General features: G+C 37.7%; 1 pseudogene; it reads right to left on the bottom strand.

Moving 5' to 3' along the window:
• Nucleotides 1-8530: 8530 nt before the first annotated feature.
• LOC106147926 lies at nt 8531-19914 on the bottom strand (annotated as a pseudogene).
• Nucleotides 19915-20364: the final 450 nt, after the last annotated feature.

The following is a 20364-nucleotide window of genomic DNA, read 5'->3' as shown; positions in this document are numbered from 1 at the left end:
TCACTGCTCCACCTTCTCCCTTCTAGCTAACCATCAACCACAAAAGGAGAACAGAGCTATAAAATGAGAAACAAATAGTTAAAACAAAATGTAAGTAAGCTAAAATTTAACTGTATGTTATGGTTGATACATTGTGCTACCTCGGGGAGTCGAGAGGTTTAGCTAAGTGACTCAGCAATTCTGCATCCGGGTGAAAAGGACATTCCCTTACCCTTCTGGGATGTTGTTCATTGTGTCAATTTAAGAAATTTACAAGGTTAACTATGTGACTCAGCAGGGAGCCAGGGTGCTTACTTTGTATTCGTCCTGAGCATATGCAAGAGGAGGGCATGGAGATTATGTGAGTGCTACACATCCCCTGAGTGAGGGTAGTCTGCCATGTTCCACTCTGCCTTGAAACCAGTATGGACTGAAACTTCCATGAACTGTAAGCTAAATAAACCTTTCCTTCCTTAATTCTGGGCATAAGGCATTTTATCTCAGCAACGAGAGAAAAGTAACCAAGATACTATATTAATAAGCCCCTGAGAAATATAAATCCTGTGACTGTGACCATGATGTGGCATTTTTGTTAAATTCCAAAATGAGGTAAAGTGGTTACCATGGTTACCTGTAAATGTATAAAAACCCAGTACAAGGTTCTCTGGTTGCTGACATCTTCCTTGTCTCCTATTCAGGTGGTTGGTTGCTGGCAATAAAGCTTTGTTTGTTCCCACATTTTTGGTTTCTTGTGAGTACCTGTCTCACTGAATCTCACCATAATATAGGTGCTTTAGATTATTTTACAACCTTTGCCAAAATAAACCCAAGGTATAATTTGACTTTAATCATATCATTTTCCCTGTTCTATGCACATCCCAATTCTTGCATTAAGTTACTCCAAGTAGCCCAAATCAACTGTGCTGCTGACACTAGGGGTTAGTGGTTTTGTATTCAGAGGCTGATCTCTGTCTTCCTTCTATGGTCCTGACTAATTATTCTGTTTGAGGGCAACCATCCTGTACTTGTGTCTCTGTATCACTGTACTCAGGTACAGGCCCAGGTTTCTTGGAGCTGATTCCACATTTTATAGCAGTCTTATCCCATGGATGTTTTGATCAGTGGTGCATTTCTTTGGACAGATTCCAGCATTCTCCCTTTTGTCCTCACTGAGAGATTTTGTGACCCACCAAAAGATTATGTTTTGTTTTCCAAAAGAATTAAAGATTTATTTCTATTTTAAGTTATTTCTATTTTTTCTAGGGATTTGGATGGGAAGGTTCTGCAAGAGCTCAGCCATCCTGCAGTGGAACACTTCATGTCAGGTGGTCTCTCCCATTGCTGAAAGAGGGGTGTTTAAATCCTCTATAACTATATTATGCATCCCTGCCTTTAGGTCTGTTGGCATTTGCTTTGTATATTTAGGTGCATATATACTACAACTGTTATACCCTTTTGCTATATTGATGGCTTTACCACTGTGCAATGTCATTCTTTACCTAATTTTACAATTTTTGAGTTAAGGTCCGTTTTGAAGGTATGACCGTTAATTATAATATGCCAACCCAAATGGGTAAAGAAATGTTTGTGGGATCAGGGAGCACAGCTGGGAGTGTGTGGGAGACACATGTAGCCTGCACACTGGAGAAGGACCTACCCAGGATGTAGGCTTATATCACAGATGGAATGAAAAAGGAAAAGAAGAGGACATCTTCCTTTTGCTTCTTAGGAGGAGCTCCCATCTTTGCCATAGGTTTTGAACATTCATCTCCAGTTCCTTCAGCCTTCCCATACAGAGGCTTAAGCTTTCTGACATGGAACTGCACCATACCTTGCAGCAAGTTCCAGGCTATTGACTTTCCCAGGATCCTCCTACTCTTCAGTACACAGACAGCCATTTTGCATCTTCTATCTGGAATTCTGCAGGCAGCTATTGTAAGCCTACTTAATAAATTCTTTATAATCATTTTTCCATATTAAATCTGGCCTACTAATGAACCCCAAATGGTACAGATGAGAATAAGTAAAGCTATTGCTGCACTCTTTTGGTTTTCATTTGTGTGGGTTATTTTTCAATCCCTTCACTTTTAGTCTGTGCATTCTCTTATGGGTGAACTGATATTCTCATAGGTAACATACAGGTGTCTTGCTGTTTTTTCATTCAGTGAGTGTATGTCTTTTAACTTTAAGGCAATTGATAATAAATGGGACTGATTATTGGCATTTTGTTGTTCGTGGGATTTTTGTTTGTTTGTTTTTGAAGTGGCCTAATTAGAATTCACTAGAAAAATGATTTAAATATATATTAAATGTGTGTGTATGTGTGTGTCTATGTTTGAAGGTTAAAAAGTCTGAGGAGGAAGCCTGGATATCTATATCCAAAGGCAGTGGTGAAGACTGCAACTCCTCCAAAGAAACAGAAGTGAGACTTCCTTCTTCTTTCCCTTTTTATTCTATCCAGGTGAGGAGCATATTGGGTGCTGCCATCCACACCCAGGGTAGGTCCTCTTCAGTAAATCCATTGCCCACACAGAACTAGGCTAAGTCAGTCAGCTTGGAGTTTCAAATTGATACCACAGTTAACTATCACAGGGATTGGGGATTGTTGCTGTATTCTGTGTTTGTTTTTGTGGTACTATGTATTGAATCTAAGACCTTTAAGCTATGACTTCAGCTTTCTCTTTTTTTAATTTTGATACAGGGACTTACTAAGTTGCCATACAGGGCTCAAAATTCTTGTTTTAGCCTCCCAGAATGCTAGGATTATCCATGTGCATCACCACGCCAGGCTTTGTGTTGTTTTATAGATTATTTCTTTCTTCCCCTCTTACTATCTTCCTTGGTGATTAGATGATTTTTCTCTAGCAGCATGTTTTATTTCTTTATTTCTACTTTTAGTGTATCTATAGTAAGGTTTTGCTTTGTAATTACCATGAGATTTTAAAAGTCCTATAGTCATAACAAGTTATTCTAAATAGATATAAACAATTTTGATCACAAAGAAAAGAAACAATAATATTCAACATTTTAGCTCCCGCCTAACACCCTGCATATTAAACTTTGATGTTTCTATTTCCAACTTTTTCTACAGTTCATCCCTTGACAGTTTGTTACAATTACAATCTTTTTAAATAGTTCTATCTTTTAGACTTTATGTTAATGGTATAATTGGATTACACTCCATAATTACCACATTGGCATAGTCTGAATCCCTTTGTTAAATTACTTTTACCAATGTATATTATACTGCCAGCTGCTTTTTTGCTACACGTCAACAATGCTTTCTTTCAGCTTAGAGAATTCCCTTTAGCATCTCTTATAGGACAGGTCTTGTGGTGGTGAATTCTCTCAGCTTTTATGTTTCTGGGTGTCTAATTTCTACTTCTTCTCTGAAGGACAGTCTTGTGGGGTACAGCACTCTTGATTGGCCTCTCTGTCTTTCAACATTCTAAATATATCCCCCCACTTGCTCACGGCCTTCTGAGTCTCCACTGAGAAGTTTGTGCCAGGCATATTGGGAGAAATTTATATGATATTTTCTTTTTTCTCTTGTTGAGTTCAGGGTCCTTCTTTTCCTTTACATTTGATAGCTTGATTATAACTTCCAGAGGGCTAGTGACGTTTGGGTTGAATCTATTTGGTGATCTTTCAACTTCTTCTATGCTGATGCTTGGACCTAGGTCTTCCCTGAAGGCCTGTGTCTTAAAGACTGGGTCCTAGCATGGTGCTGCTGGGATATGGGAGAAATTTAAAAAGGTGGGCCTATTGGAAAGTGTTCCAATCCTCAAGGATCTGCTTTTGAAGAAGCTAGTGTGATCCTAGCCTTTTCTTCTCTCTCTCACGTCTTAGCCTTCAGATGAGCAGTTTCGCGCTGCCACCAACTTCCGTGATGATGGCCAACACAGGCTCAAAGCAACAGGGCCAACCGGATGTAGAATTTTAAAACTGTGAACCAAAGTAAAACTTTTCTCTTTGTAATTTTATTATCACAAGTATTTGTTATAGTAATGGAAAGGTGATGAACACACTGTACCTGGATACTTGCATCTTTCTTGGAGTTTGGGAAGTTTTGTGCTAATTATTTTTCTGAATAGACTTCCTACTCCTGTCATTTTCAAGTCGCTGCCTCCTTTCTGACACCAGATGGCGCTCTAAGCCCAGGTTGCTGTTGCTCTTTGTCCTTGGCGGGATGCTTCCTTTAAATGGGCCTGCCTAAGCGGACACAGCAGTCCCCAGCCTGGGGAGGACTGGAGAACGCCTTCTGCTTCCTCCCGGAGAAGCCGGCCGCTCCTGCAGTCTGGCTTGTCGCTCGGAAGCCTCTCAGATCCTGCGCTTCTCTTGGCGGATGTGGAGAGTCACCAGAGTCCCGGGCGACCCCTAAAACACTTCATTTTCAGTCCTTACGTGTCTCCAGGAGCTTCAGCCCTAAAAGCTCCGGGCCTTTGTCTTGTGAGCTGAGACTGCAAGTGCGGAAGTAAGCAAGCAGCCGCTGCCTGACTGGTCTTTCTCTTTCCCACCGGGAGACTGAGCCTGGGGTCCTGGGGTCCTGAGGTCCTGGGCATGGGCACTTGGGCTCGCAGGTGGTGATCATGGCAGAGATGCATGTTCCTACCTTCCGCTCTGCAGGTCTGGGGAACCTCACCGTCTTCATTCTGGGTTCAGGACTATAGGGTGGTAACTTTGCTCCCTGCATATCAAGGGGCTTCCTGTGCAGGGGAGTGAGGCGGGGGGGATTTCCACTCCCCCATCTTGGGTCACTCACTGACCTTTCCCACTGCTTTACTTCTATTTTTATTATTTTTTATTTTTTAATTTTTTAAAATTTATTTTAAAAATAAAAAAGGAAAACATATTAACAGACATCCATGTATAAAATAGCGTAAGAACAATACAAGCAGTATAAAGTTGCAAAGTGCTAGGAAATTAACAATGGTTGTTGTATTACTTACTGATATCTTCAAAGTGGTTTCTCAGGAAAACAAATAGAGACATGCAAGACTGATCAAATAAGTAATCATTAACTGTTCCTTTCAGTAAAGCGATAGAAGTCAGTAGTACAACTATGTTAGCTATCCTGTATATACATACATATATAATTTCCCCTTCTTTCTTTTCTCTTTTCCCTCACCCCAGTTGCTCTTTACTTTTGAGTATTTTCCTTTCATTTATGAAAGGAAATGATAGAAATGTCTATCATACCTCCTAATTTTTATTCTTTTTCAGGTTCTTACACTAGTGAGACAATACGTTGCTTACACATGGAGGTCTGATTTATTTCACTTATGAGTATGGTCTCTAGTTGTGACCATTTACCTGTAAAAGCCTCGAGTTTATCTTTCTTCATAGCTGAGTAATATCCCATTATATAAAAGTACCACAATTTTTTTATCCATTCCTCAGTGGATGGTCATTTGGGTTGCTTCCACAATTTAGCAATTACAAATTGTGCTGCTACAAACATGGGTGCACATATATCGCTATGATATGATGCTTTCAGATCTTCTGGGAAAATACCCAGAAGGGGAATAGCTAGGTTGAATGGAACCTGTAGACCTAGTTTGCTAAGGAATCTCCAAACTGATTTCCACAGTGGTTTCACCAGTTCGCATTCCCACCAGCAGTGGACAAGAGTTCCTATTTCTCCACAGCTTCACCAGCATTTGTTGTTGGCTGATTTCTTAACGCTAGCCATTCTTACTGGGGTGAGATAAAAACAGACCAGAGAATCAGTGGAACAGACTGGAAGAAACAGACACAAGCACAGACACACTCAGCCACCTAATCTTTGACAAAGGGGCCAAACAAAGTCCCTGGAAGAACGATAACCTCTTTAATAAGTGGTGCTGGAAAGATTGGCTTTCTACCTGCCAAAGACTGAAAATAGACCCAAGTCTATCACCATGCACCAAACTCAAGTCAAAATGGATCAGAGATCTCAATGTTAAAACAGAAACACTAAATCTATTGGAACAGAAAGTAGGTAAAAACCTTGAAGTCACAGGGGTAGGCAGAGAGTTCATGAACAAAAACCAAACTGCATGTGAAACACTTGAAAGAATCAATAACTGGGATCTCATCCTACTGAAAAGTTTCTGCACATCTAAAGAAATCACCAGCAGAATAAAAAGAAAACCCACAAACTTGGAAAAAGTTTTAGCTGACTGTCCCTCAGACAGAGGTCTTCTATCTAGAACATATAAAGAATTAAAAAAAATCAGCCCCCAAAATTCAAAGACCCAATCCAAAAATGGGCATCTGGGATGAATAGGTACTTCTCAGATAAAGAAATACAAATGGCAAATAAATATATGAGAAAATGTTCAATATCATTAGTCATTCAAGAAATGCAATTTCCTGCTGTTTTAATCCTGCTGATGCACTTTCCCTTTCCACACCCTGCTTGCCCAGGCCACAGACCTCACTCACAGTAATGTAAAATGTGAGACACAAGTCAGCGTAATGCAATCCATCCAGCAAGGCAGTTACAGAGTTAAGCATGATTGCTCCTTCCTCTACCACACACTTCTGTGCACATTAAAATATGCGTATGTACAAAGGTCTATACTTTACATAGTGGGCATATTATCTATGAAACTTCTTCAAAGTACATAAATGATCCCCGTTAGAACTGAAAGTACTCTAAAATAGTTTCATTTGGGAAAAAAAGGTTAGTGGGCTAAGATCATTAGGTGGTCTTCCTAAAGTATGTGAAAATGGATGCACCTTGAGACCATGTTAAGTGAAATAAATCAGACACACAAGCTTAAATATTGCATGGTTTCTCTTACATGAGAAACTCAAATATAAGTAAACTATGCATCAAAATAAAAGATAATAGGAAACAGGGAGATAGATTTTTGCAAATGGGAAGGGGACCAAGAGATGAAAGGAAGGGGAGAGGAAGGAGAGGGTAAGGGGATAAAGGAATTAATATGTGTTGTGTTCCTGTACCACAATGAATGTAATCGTCATATACTGCAAACGTGTACTAATAAAAAATTTTAAAAGTCTGACCCTGCTAAAAAGACAGGCTGTGTGCATTTGCATTAAAGGTAAAGAAGGAGTAATATTAGAAACCTTCCCCACCTAAAGCCTCTCCATTTAAAAAGACAGACACACACACGTAAATACCTTTCAAGAATATTGCAATTTTTTTCTCAATCATTCTTTGCAGAGACTCCCATTTTGATTCTGTTTCTCACCAGGAGACCAGGGATCAGGATCTGTTTGTCCAGAAGATGCTCAGTAAACACTTCGTGAATTCATGACTCCCTTGGAGAATCTTACTGAGCTGAAGTTTCTAGAACCAACCTTTTCTCATTATTGCTGTTCATTTGAAATACACTGTAATTTTTACTTCCAGCCTCTGAAAAGATGTTGTACTGATTTAACTTTAATGTGGCTTGATTTCCAAGCCTCAAACGAAATCTTTGCCTTTTTTCTGGGTTCAAAATGAGGCATAGTATTTGAGGACTTTTAGTTCACTAGAACACAAACCCAAGGAATTTATTTCTTTGCTAATGTGGAATGTTATAAGTAGAAGCAAAATGTTTTATAAAGATATGACAAAATGTCAGACATATTAGAATTTTCTGCCGTTAATACTAAGGCATAAAACTATTCTTCTGTGAGACCAAGATTTGATTGAGAAAAATGATTTTCTTTTAATAATTTGTATACTATCTATGCCAGAGCCAGTCTTTCATTTTATTACATGATATGGAAAAAGCAACCTATAGTAACATATTTGACCTGTAAAATTAGGATAACACCTGAGGAGATCACCAATAAGCAGTTGTGCATTAGGTTCTAATAAGGTATAAGAGAAATTATGAAAATAGAGCCAATTTTTCAGAGTTTAACATTATTAAAATGTTCTTATAACTAGCCACTAAAAATCTTACAGAAGGAATGAACGCATGTGAAAACTTTTACATGTAATTATTTTAATAAAAAGTTTTAATTTGGGGTAATTTTTGATCCAGAGAATAACAGCAAAAATAATGCAGAGAATTCCCATATACCCTTAACACAGTTCCCTCCCCCCAAGTCTGGCATCTTATCCAAACTAAGACATCAAGATTGATACACTGCTACTGATTACAAACTTTATTAGTTTTTTCATTGATGTCAATATAAGTATTTTTACAGTGGTACTTTATGAAGCACCAAGTGACTTTCTTGAGAAATTTCTTATTTATCTATATCACATTACCTCAGGTATTTTTCTACCCTAAGTGATGTATGTGAAATGTAGGTGACAGTGATACCACAGTGATGACGTGCCTCAAGAATTATGTCATTCAATTGAATAACAGTATTTCTGCAATGTCATATTAAGACAAAATGTTGTTTATGTGGTAAAAATTTCTTTCTAGCTACACAGACATGGCAGGATAGGATCATCAGAATGCATTATTTCAGGATTTATATGAATATTCAAAAGTTTAAAAAAACTACACTACAAACGTTGTGACCGTTGTGATTTTTTGTCCTATGGTGCATTTTTCACACTGTAAGAGGGTCTTGTTAGACGAAGTAGACTCAGGGTTTAGGGGGCACAGAATCTCCCACATAAGAGAATCCTACTGGTTTTGTCATGCCTGATGAAGAGAAATGGGTGACCAGCGTTGAATTCCAAGGAGGGAAGGCTGATGCGAAACCCCAGTCGCCGCCAGTGCCATCTGCAGCTCTGTGACTTGTTCATTTATTTCCCCAAAAGACTTGTGGAAAACATTGGAGAGAAACAACATTTTCTCTGAAGATATTCTTGAGAAATCAGCCTTGACATCACTCATCCCCATACTGCTCCAGGTTGCCTTGAGGTTATAACTCTCTTCTACCTTGAACTTGGGCAAAGAGAGCCACGCTTCATAGAACTCCATCATGTCTTCATTGGTTCACTCATTCAACTTGTCACAGGTGACAGCCTGCTCCAGTTTTGGGATTAGAACCGAGAAAGGGTCGGTAATTGCAAAGTAAAGAAGGAAATAGTGTAGTAGTGGAGAGAGACCCCTAGGGATTGCATAGAGGAATTACAATCACTCTCTATCCAGTGTAACAAAACATACATTTGGAAGTCTTTTGGTTGTGTAATGTGATTCTTCATATTACTGACATGTAGACTGTTTGTTTTGCAGATGAATAGCTCTCAGGTTATAAGAGAATTAGACTTTGCTTCAAAGGTGCAATAATTTGATGATAGGATATAAGGCATTAACTAATCACTCAAATACACCAATAAAAATAAATATCTAGGTTTCTGTACTGCAAAATCTAGTGTAGTGTGAGTTGTATCTCAGGGCACAAGATGTTTGCTTTTTATATATGGAAGACAGTTGTTCAGAAACAAAATCTGGAATGAAATTAAATTTCCACATCCTACAGTCATAATATGAAATTAATAATTATAAACTGTGCCAAAATAAAGGAAAACTCCCAAATCTTAGGAGTAAAGTTTTATAGCAACTATGAGTGTACTTTTCCCTCTTTACATTATGAAGTTTTAAAATGATAAATATATATGTTTCTGTGTATATGTGTGCACATAGACATATGCATATGTGTTTATACATGTAAATATTTTAATGATGTGTTTGTTTCACAGTACAGACTTTGGTTACATGGAGAGTTTTGTAGACCCAGTGGTGGTCAATTTCATCATTGTAAATAATGCACATCAGTAATGTGACAGTACCTTCAGATCAGAACTCTGTATGCCTTGTTTTAGGCTGTAACTCTACTGGGTATTGTTTACTCTGGGTATTGCTCACCACACTGGTCTTCTTTTTGTCATCATTTCCAGTTGTACAAATTTTATGAAACAATGTAGAGATCTTCTCTACATACCAGTGAGGCCATGGGAACTTACACGTATTAAAAGTCTGGCATGTATGAAAAAGTGTGCACTATGCAAAGAGAAACCTGCATCTACTGGATGAGAGATTAAGGCTCAGTTTAAGCATGCAGTTGCTCAGAAACATGATCGTCCCAAAATTCGAACAGAATAAATAGAAATATGAAAGATAAACAGCTTGAATCATACCTGAAGATGGTACTGATCCAGCATTTTTTCCTAAAAGTTGTTTCCTTGATAAAAATATTTTTTGAAGTTTTAGAACACACTATACACATATATATGTATATATCTATGTATTTATGCATACACATATACATGAAAGTGATTAGAAAAATTAATCTTGGGATCTAGGTATAGCTCAGTGGGAAAGGACTTATTTATCAGTCATGAGCTCCTGGATTTGATCTTCAGTACCACCAATGCAAAACAAGAAAAGACTGAGTTAACCTTGAATTATGGAGAATCTACCTAAGGGGGAAGGCCTAGAGTAACAAATATTCTCATAATTGTCCACACATCTTTGTAATGACAAACACCATCTCTGTCTGTTATATATACAGCCATATCTGTGTCCATCCCATAATAGAGATGTGTATTACTTAACCTTTATCAAGAATATTAATATCAACTTTATAGAGCTTTGTAAAGTTTAAATGTTGTTGTGAAGGTAAAGTACCTAGGGCTCAAGGGATGATCACTGACTGCTTTTCTTTCTCTACAGAATTAAGATACAGAAAGACCATGTCATTTTGTTTTTCCCCATGAAACATAACAGTAAACATAGGAAGTACCTTCATATCAGACACATGTGTTTACCTTTTCCAATCCGCTACCATCTTCTGGTGGTACTACAAGTATGCTGAGGTCTCAGCTATCATGGTAGAGTTGAAGGCCTGTGGCTTATGTCTTTTCTATGTGAAAAACCTTAAATTTCCTTTTCATAAACATCATCTGCACTTGTTTGCTTGTAGTCTATAGGAAAAAGGTAGAAAAGTCACTGAGAATGTGTTCTGTTGTCTTAGATACTTTTCTTGTTGCTGAGACAAATACTCAACACTGAAAAGTTAAAGGAGGAAAGCTCTACTTAAGCTCACAAGTTTATATAAGTTTCAATCCATAGTAAGCTGCCTACAAGGCAAGTTAGCATGGTAGAGGGGCACCACAGAGGAGAAACAGCCCATGGCAGAGCAGGCGGGAGGCAGCAAGCAAGCAAGCATCAGTGAAACAACAGCAGCAAACCTCCCTTTCCCTTTTATACCATCTGAGCTAGAAGCCTTTTGGGTGGTACCACCTACACTCAGAATGGGCCTTCCCATTATCCACACCCAACTATGCTAGACAAATCAGTGAATTAATTTAGTTATCATACCCTTAATCCATATTCACACATCCTAGATCCAGTCACCTCCAAAAAGCCCTACCTAGAAGTGCATGAGGTTTTTTTTTAAAAAGAGAATTCTTTTTTTTTTTGGTTTTTCTCCGGTACCAGGAATCGAACTCACGACCTTGCGCTTGCCAGGCAGGAGCTGTGCCGCTGAGCTAAATCCCCAGTCCCTAAAAAGAGAATTTTAAAAAGTCAATAAAGACAATACAGAATTTCCAAACAAGATGATAGGAAATTCACAAGAGTTATTATATTGCATGTTGTTATCTTTAAAGTAGTTGCTCAGATTACCAGATACAGGTATGTATAATTAATCAAACCATATAAGCACTAACTGTTCCTTGTGGAGAAGGACATTCTTTGATTAGAAATCACTGAGGACACAAAATGATTCGTTTATTGTTGCAACAATGAACTGAAACCTTTCACCTGAAAATAAGAGTGTATCTGAATTGCAGGAGATCCCTATTTTTTAGTCTTGCCATGCATTGTAAAACTTAATGGGAAGTAAGGACTGTGATTGTAGTGGATTGATAACTGGTGATCAACTTATAACCCCCAGCTGAACTGAGTAAGCGTGGTGCTGGGTGTGGGAGGCTCACCTGGGAATTGTTGCCAGCAGCAGAAGAGGAAGAATTGAAGAAGGATAATGTTTTAATTGCTAAAATGTTTGGTATCCGCCCATTTGTACTAGCTACACCCTTAGTTCTCACTCAATAAAAGGTGACTGAGATTAGTAATTGGGGCTGCAGTCCAAGAGGCTGTAAGGCCCCTGAGCCCAGACTTTTGCCTCTCTTGTTTTTTTATTTGTCTCTCTTACTTTTCTTTTCATCCATGGGCACCTCATTCTCTGGACCTGTCATCCTGGTTAGAACGACAGTTCCTTTCAATGAACTAATAGAAATTAGTGGTATAATTATCTTAGCTACCTTGTGTGTATATGTATTTCCCTTTCTTCTTTTCTCCTTTCCTATGCACATGAGGCTTTATAGGCAACATCTAGGTACAAGCCACAACATCGGCCAAATCTTTAATTGTTTATCTTTGTGCAAAGTTATCTGGTACACTGGTGAAATTGGCAATTTTCTGCTAACTTCTGAGAAAAGTTATCCAGACTGCTTTTTGGAAATTTTACTGAAAAGTATCATAATAGGAAGTATGGGAGCTCTTGTCTCTGACACTATTGTGGCAACCCTCTATACATCATAGCAAGGTGGATTCTACTGAGCACTGAAAAGGATGCATAAATTTAAACAAATAATGTAAATGTCATTGATTCAGAAGCTGGGTAAGATATATTTCACAAGCAAGTATTTGAGAAGGATTTCAGTATCATAGAAACTGAAATTCATTCAAGGAATGGAAGGCAGAAAATAGAACAAAAATATTTGCAAACCACATACCTGATAAAAATTGTGTTGGGATGTACAAAAGATTCTTAAAACTCAACAGTAATAAAACTAACAATCAAATTTCAGAAATTGGCAAAATATATAAATACATACTTCATCAAAGAAGACATCTAGCTTAATCACATGTCACTGAGGTTCTGCAAATTAAACACACCTGTTGTTGTGGCAGAACTCCAAAGCACAGCACATTCCCTGGCATTGATGTGGATCAGTAAGAACTGTCATTGATTGCTGGTGGGAATGTAAAATGGTACAAGCACTTTGGAAGCTAATTGGGCATTGCCTTCCTAAACTAAATATTGTCTTCACATCATCCATCAACTGTGCTCTTAATTTCAGATCACAGTTTGTACAGATTTCAATCCATGGCTCTAAGGTAGGGTGGCTCCAACTTGGAACACAGGATTTACAGGGACTTTATTCATTATTATAAAAACATGGAAGGAAAGAAAATTTGCTTCAAAAGGTGAATGGATAAACAAATTATGGTACATCTCTATAACAGAATATTTTGCAATAGAGCAACAAGTTTTACCAAATTATAAGAATACATGGAAGAACCTTAAATGCTTACTTCTAAGTTAAAGGAACACCTGAAAAGCCTAAATACTGTATAACTCCAACTATAGGTCATTCCACAAAAGTGAAAACTGTCAAGACAATAAAGAAATCAATGTTTACCCAAGGTTTCAGGGAGAAATGGTAGAAGGAACATGGAGCAGCATTTTAGGGTAGTGAAACTGTTCTGAATGATGCTGAAATAGTTGATCCATGGCATTAGGCATTTGTCAAAATCACAGAACTGTATAACACCAAGAGTAAACCCGAATGTAAACTGTGGATTGTAGTTCATAATATGGTATCAATGTTTGTTAATCTGTAATAACTAATGGTTGTAGTTTAGATCTAAATTTCCCCCTAAAATCTTATGCGTTTAGAAGGTAGCTGGATCATAGACTGCTAGAGTTGATTTTCTGTTGGAAGAGGGGCCTAGTTGGAGGTAACTTATGGGAGGTGTGATCTAGAAGGCTTTGTGTCTTTCTGTAGCTCCTCTCTTCATTCTCTGATTCCTGGCTGCCATGGGTTAAGCATCCTTTCTTCCACAAAATGTCTATGCCATCACATGTCTACCTTGTAGTCAACCAACCATGGACTGAGGCCATAAGCCATGAAACTCTATCCCTTTTAGTTGTGGGTGTGGAGTATTGTGTCCCAGCAATGGAAATATGACCAAAATAAATATCAGTACTGGAGGACTAGGGTTGATGCTTTGCCTCTACCTGACCATGTCACCTAGGAGCCTTTGGAACCTGTTTTTGGGAGGAGTTTGGAAGAGTTTGGGTAAGAAAGCTATAGAAGCCCTAGAGTACTGTGAGCAGTGCTTGATGGCTGATACTGCTCAGAGCTCAGATGACCAGAATGTTGATAGAAAGGCAAATATTAAAGGCCAGCTCAGGAGATCTCAGTTGAGAACAAGGACTCCACTGGCAGTTAGAGTAGAGGCCACGTGTACTACAATCTGGAGGAAAACTCTCTCCATTTTGCTTATGTCCCTGAGACTTTGCAGAAAACTAACATTAAGGCTGGCAAACCCTAACCCTCTATATTTCCTGATCATATAGATACATTCTACATTCAGTATTAGAAAATAAGAGTAACAAAAAGAAGGTGGAGGGAGATAGTATAGGGACAGAGAAAAAGAAAAGGAGAGAAAGAGTTGAGGGGGGAACTGAGATTATGTTGGAGGGTCTAGGGACCCTGTTCACCTTTGGACTTCCCAGTTATGCCCAGTTACACAACAGTAGTTTTCATTTTGCTGGAGTAGCTTTGGAGTGCTTTTTGATCATTTACAACTGAAAATTACTGGTGAACCTACTAACTCAAGTAAATGTCCAGTTCATTTCTCATGTGGCTGTTACATTATATATTCAAGCTCTTTCCCACCCTTACCCTGCTGTTTGAGAAATGTGTGTTATAAACATCCACACAATTATAACAATAGGCCCTCAGCAGCACTATTTGTCTACTGTTACTCACATCTGCACAACTGTAGCAAAGTGGCCAAGCAATGTCCTTCCTAGCAATTCAGAAAGGAGCTTATCAATCAGATACCTAGAATGGAGGCTTTGTGGGTAGCCATGTTTGGCCGTTGTGGATTGGAAACAGAGAGAATAATTCAGGCTAGGGGAAGAGTAATGGGAAGAATAGCATTGAAAGGACAAAAATCTTATATTTCAACCTTTGTTTCTACTCAGATCTCGAGCCTCACTCACACTGCAACCTATGAACATTTGGATTTTAATTGTCCCCTAAACTCTATGCGTGAACACATTCTCACTGTCCAATAGATCTGTTGGAAGGTGGTGGAATCTTTAGGAGGTGGGGCCTAATGGAAGGAATTTAGGTTAATAAGGACATGCCTGTGAAAAGAAAATTTGGACTTCAACCTTTTCTTCTCTCTTTCTCTGCTTCCTGGTCACCATGAGGTGAGCAGCTTTGTGCTACCATGTGTCCCCACCATGACGTTCTGCCTTGTCTGAGTCCCAGATGACACAGCCATCTTGCCATGGACTAAAACTCCTGAAACCATGAGCCAAAATAAATCTTTCTTTCATAAAAGATATTTTACTAAAGTAAAAGAAAGCTGACACATAACACTTGGACTCCATGGGCCATAACTGTAACCTTATACCAGTTTTCCTTTTTGCCTTAGTTTTCTTGTTACTGTTCTTGTTACAGGAAGAAGTATTTTATGTCCTAATGAGATCTTAACAAATGAAGTGATATTGAACGTTTTAATTGCTTTTTCTGGTGGAAGGGTTAGAATTTTGTAGAAGATAGTATTATTTTATTAGAACTTGAACAGAACTCCTAGGAGTCAGGTTCTTCTTCTGAATTGCTTCCAACCTAAGCATACCTCATGTCTAGTCACCTGGCCACTGTGCATTTCTCAACTGGGAAATCAACATAAAATCTACTTTCTCTGGACCTTTTTAAAAATTTTGGGACAGGTCTCACTGAGTTGCCCAAGCTGGGCTCAAACTCATGACCCTCCTGCCTCAACCTCCTGAGTAGGTGGGATACCAGCTCAGGAGGAGGGTGTATCATCCTGTGTCACCTTAGGAATCTTTACAATAAAAATTTTTCACTTCAAAAAAATCTACTTTATCCAGCTCACTTTTTTATTTTAAAGAGAACAAAATGATAAAATGGCAACAACAAAGACAAAAATAAAGCAACACAAAAAAAACAGAAACAATGCAGGATTTCAAAACAAGATGATAAGAATTAACAATTGTTGTTACATAGAAGGAGCAAGGGATAAAATATCTGAGTATGTTGTATTCAGAGAAAAACTATGAAAGGGGAATTTCCAGATAGAATAGAACCATATAACCAAGAGATTTTAGCTCAGTTATCCATTCCCTAAAGGAGCCATAATTTATAGAAGATAAATATTTAAATATTAATGGAACATCATTTTCTTAACATGCAGTTTGCAAAGGTAGGCAAGAGCAAGTGTGAAAGTACAGAAATTTTGAGAGGGAGAGAAAAAGGGGTGTAAATAACAGGAAAATATTCTTGAACAATATAGACATTTTGCCTTCTAAAAATGATGTCTGTAATTTTAATATTTCTAAGAAAAGTTTGCAAGTAAAGTTGCTTAAGTTAACTACTGAAATATATGTGTTAAAATGCTTCTTTTTTAGTTATCAAATGCATACTATGAAGGAATAGCTAACATTTTCCTCTTCTTTTCACTTTCAGAACAAGACTTGACATCCTGTCTTCTGTGAAATTGGAACACCTATAATTTCAATAAGACACACATGAACACATTGTGCAGAGAGGTCATCATATGAAAAGCACACACACACACACACACACATATGTATATGTGTATAGCAGCCACTATTATAAATGCAAAAAATATAGCTACTTCAACTCAGAGGCTTTGATTTGACTTCAGTGATATATTGGTTTAGACAGTTAAATAACAGCTGCTTTTAATTAAAACTTTAGACGTTCAAATTGTTAGTGCCTTTATTATAGTATTAAAGGAAATTGGAATAATGTTGGGAATACTTTATGGTAAAATTCTCATTTGCCATATTTCACTTTTATCTATGGTTGTTTTGAAAAAGAATGGAACCAACTAAGCTGTCTACCAACACCTGAATGGTTAAAGAAAGTGTAAAACATATATCCAATGGAATACAGTTCACATATAAGAAAGAAGCCCAGTCATGCTTATGTGGAAGTTAAAATGTTGATCTCATCAAAGTACAGAGTAAATGGATACTGCAAATATATATATCCCACATCTACTCTGTCCTAGCCCTTATTATTTCCCAAATGACTATAATAATGTTAAGACATTTTAGACCTCAGCAGCAGGCTTCAGAATGCTCCTTTTTCTCCCAGTGGAAGATGCCCATAGGAACTAGAATTCCTCTTACACAAGGCAGGTTATAGAAACTAAAAGCATACCCTAATACTCTAATCTTCCCCAGCATTTCTGTCTTGTAGGTGGTCATAATGAAATCCACTGACCTGCCTTGTCTGACAGTAGATCATAAGATCCCCATTTCCGAAAGACACACCATACCCAGGAAGAAGTGCTGTACATCTAAGTCAAAAAGACTCTGAACAGACAGCTTTGCTGGGTTTCCCCACCAAGTCTGTTATGATAGCATTAGATCACACACTTAGAGTCTAATCACCTTCCTACACAGATGCCATGCTTCACAAATGCCTAAGGATTGAAGTCTACATCAAGAAATGCAAAAGACAGAATTCAGAGATCTGAGAGCTGAAGATGTGGAAGTTCCTGGAAATTGGTGCACTGGGAGAGGTCCTGGAAGCTCTGTATCCCTTTCCCCTTCCTTTCCTTATGCATCTCTTCATCTACACCCTTTGAAATATCCTTTATAGCAAACCTATAAACTTTACTGTTTCTGTGAGACACACAAGCAAATTAATGGAACATAATGAAGTTGTTGTGGGAACTCTGATTTATAGCTGGATGGTCAGAAACATAGGCAAAAGACAACCTGGGGCTTTAGACTGGCATCTGAAGTACGAGGGGGTCTTGGGGACAGGGCCCTTCCCCTCTAGGATGTGACCCTGTCTCTAGGTACACAGTGTCGAATAGAATTAGAGGACATAAAATTGATTTCTACTACAGAACTGATTGCTTGGTGTGTGGGGGAAAAATCCCACATATGTGGTATCAGAAGTGTCATGAGAATGTAGATGACTTTGAGTTTGTTTATTCTTTATATTGTCAGTAGAAAAATTGTGAGCAGAGCCTAGGATGGGGATGGGATGGAAGGAAGTTTAATAACTGGCATCAAAACACAGATAGACAGGATGAATAAGTTCTAGCATTCTACCACACAGTAGGATGAATTCAGCTCATAACGTATTATATATTTTAAAGAGAACTAGAGATAGGAATATGCACCTTCCTAACACAAAGAAATAATAAATATTTAAGGAGAAATAAATATTAGCTACTCTGACTTGATCATTACACATTGTCTACATGTATGGAATTGTAACACTGGACACCATAAGTATGTATTGATTGTATGTCAATTAAAATCTAATAAGAGAAAAAAGAAAAATAAGATGTGTTAAATTGAGACTATCTTTTAGACAATTTCAACAAAAATCATTATTGCCTCAATTATCTGGAAAATTCAGGGAATTTTGTTATTTTTTTTTCTAGTAAGTGCTTCAGTTCTTATTACTTAATACAACTTGGCTCTGTATAAAACAATCTCTATGTCCACCCCAGCATTCACGTTGAAAGTAAGAGGAAGGATGTGGCAATCCCTGTTTCCCCTGAATCATACAGTAGTAGAACAAAAGACAGTAATTCCATCTTCCATATCCTGGGCCCAGCCCAACTTGAAGAATAAAATCATCTTATAAGGGCTGCACTGACACACACTAGCAGAACCGGTATCACCTACTATAGAAAGCGAGCATTAGGCATGCCAGGAAATGAAGCTACTAATATTCCAAACAAGCACAAGCAACACCCAGGAATGTATTTATATGAAATGGAGCCAGGTTGGAATCTGCTTAAGAATAAGCCTACCAAATTAAAAGTTAAGCCTTTTAGACTGATAAAGCAATCATTATTTAGTTGTAAACCTGGAGTTTCATTGTTATGATACTTGTTACTGCTGTGTTAAAGTCACACAATAATGATAACATGAACTGTAAGAGTGAGAGTTATATGCTAGGCCCAGACTCACAGAGGCTGTAACTGTCTATGTCACTCAGAATTACTGGCTGTGTCTGTTTCAGTACTTGCCATAGTAGGCACCATTTCAGGTGGAAATTCTGCCATTGGCCCCGACCTTTCCAACTGCTGCATAATTTAGGGCTGAGTTTACTCTTTGCACTTTTAAAAAATATTTATATACACTATAGGTGTATATATATGAATGTATAAATATGATTAGACCTATATGGCTATTTTGCCACATTCTGCTAGCAATGGCTGTATGTATTATGTGTATTTTATAAATATACACATATATATTTACACACACAATGCTTTGAGGATGTTTATAGGAAACAAATGGATTTTTATATAAGAATATATTTTTACTATTTTAATTCTCCTAGTGGCCTCTTTAGAGTCATCTAGACACCCAGAGGTTAGGCAAAGAAACATTCAAAGCAGGAGGTATAGAATTCTTTTATTATGTGTGTGTGTGTCTTCAAGAAAATTTACTGAGAGTTGAGAGATGATGACTAATTCTATTAAAGGTCAAATCATTATTTCTTGAAATATTTTAACCATTAAAATAAAATTAGTTTTGTTGTTGAACCACAGTTGATAAATCTCATCATTTCTCCATTTCATTTTTCTAGAGGATATAGACTCTTAGATGGTTTACCTAGCAAAAAATTTCATTTCTTTACAAGGCTTTATTTTATGATATACAATTTTTCTTTTCAATTAATCTTTGGTTGAAAATATATTGTTATAAAATATGGCTTATTATGTTTTGAGGAGTAAAGAACAAAGTTAGGAGGTACAGAAAGCAGGTAGTTTAAGATAGCAAAGGACAATTGGCCTTCACTGGCACCTGGGCCATCCGTGCTGCAATGGAACTTTTGAAGTCCAAATACACCAAGGCCAGAGAAGCTAAGATGCCCAGGGGAGAAAAGACAACTCTTTTACCCTCAGGGGATTCTGCTAACTTTTTGTTAAACTCCATGGTAAACTGGTTGATGGATGTTGCTAGAGAGTCCATTGGAAAAACCTAAGAAAAATTTTAAAAGATAGAAAACATGTTAGTGTCAAATCCTTTCAATTTCTTTACTTTTGTAAAAGCATCTGTCTATCTCATATATTCTTAAAAGCTGAGTGGACATCAGTGACATTCTAGTCCCACATTATTGCTGCACTTATTACAACAGAGAATTATCAGAGAACAATTAGATCCCAATCTGCTAGCAGCTGAGGCCCATAGCAAAGTTTTTGCCACTTTCTTGGCATTTAATGCAGCACAATCTTCTGTGTGTTTCCACCCAATCTTTTCAAGTACCTGGGAGTGAAATTTCCCTCACATATTTCTTTGCACACCGAACAGCACCAAGCACAGAACTTGGTGCAAAATACTTGATTATAATACTCATGTTTTTGTATACAGTACTCATGTTTGGGCTCTGTCTACCACTTTTTATTTATTTAAATTTAAAAC

This window comes from Chinchilla lanigera, unplaced genomic scaffold, assembly GCF_000276665.1.
Source record: "Chinchilla lanigera isolate Chin_1 unplaced genomic scaffold, ChiLan1.0 scaffold00001, whole genome shotgun sequence".
Classification (NCBI taxonomy): domain Eukaryota; kingdom Metazoa; phylum Chordata; class Mammalia; order Rodentia; family Chinchillidae; genus Chinchilla; species Chinchilla lanigera.
The sequence above is the reverse complement of the archived record's forward strand: the minus strand, read 5'-3'. Positions and strand labels throughout refer to the sequence as shown.